Raw genomic sequence first — 937 nt, forward strand, 5'->3', positions numbered from 1 at the left:
AAAGATACATAAAGGCACAGAGACAGAGCCTGTTAATCTGTGCCTAACATGTGGTGGGAGTTGGACCCAGAGCTGAAGAGGTCTAGGGATCAGATCATAAATGGCCTTGTATATCATGGTAACTAATTTGATCCTGATTGTCCAGGTGGAGAACCTCTGAGGTATTTTAAAGAGGGAGGTTCTGTGTTTTTGAAGCATTCTCTGGTAGTCATATTAGAAGCAATAGTGAGATTAGAAAGGCTTGACCTAAAGAGTGGCAAAAAAGTTTGAAGTAGTGGAAGTAGTCACAGAATTAAGAGGAAGAATTCATCCGTAGGATTTTAAGTCAAGAGAGGACTTCAGTTGCTTGCTTAGTTGTTGGGATGGCAAGATTTTATCAATGGAATTAGCTGATACTAAAGTGAGTAGCAGAGTGAGTAATAGGAAGGCCTCAAATTGGGACCTCATCGCTGCCTTGTTTATGTGCATTAGCTGATGACTCTTTTGGACTAAATTTGGGAAATAACATAAAAATGATTCGGCAATAAAACTAGAAGAATGAAGACCTAAAGTCAGTACATTTGGAGAAAAATAACTAGGACTGGTGGATATGGAAGTAGGCATTGTCAGAGGGCCATTTGTGGATAAATTTTGGACTGTCCAACGGAAGCATCCTCCAAGAAAATAAAATGACCTAACTCCAGCCCTTCCTCACTATAACCCATTCCCCTCGATCTGTGTTCATCCTCTAGCCACAACACAGACTTGGGGAATCCCATCTCAGGGATTTTCTCGCAGTGGGTACTTTGGGCAAAGGAATCCCAACAAAGTGAGGGTGACAGAATTTTGAAAAATTGAAGACCATATACTCAAACCTAAATAATTCAAGACGAGAACAGAAAACAAATGCCAAGGTTTAAAGTAGATGGGCCCTTCCTTAAGCCTATGCTTCCTGACT

The sequence above is a fragment of the Pteropus vampyrus genome, unplaced genomic scaffold (genome assembly GCF_000151845.1).
Source record: "Pteropus vampyrus isolate Shadow unplaced genomic scaffold, Pvam_2.0 Scaffold2, whole genome shotgun sequence".
Classification (NCBI taxonomy): domain Eukaryota; kingdom Metazoa; phylum Chordata; class Mammalia; order Chiroptera; family Pteropodidae; genus Pteropus; species Pteropus vampyrus.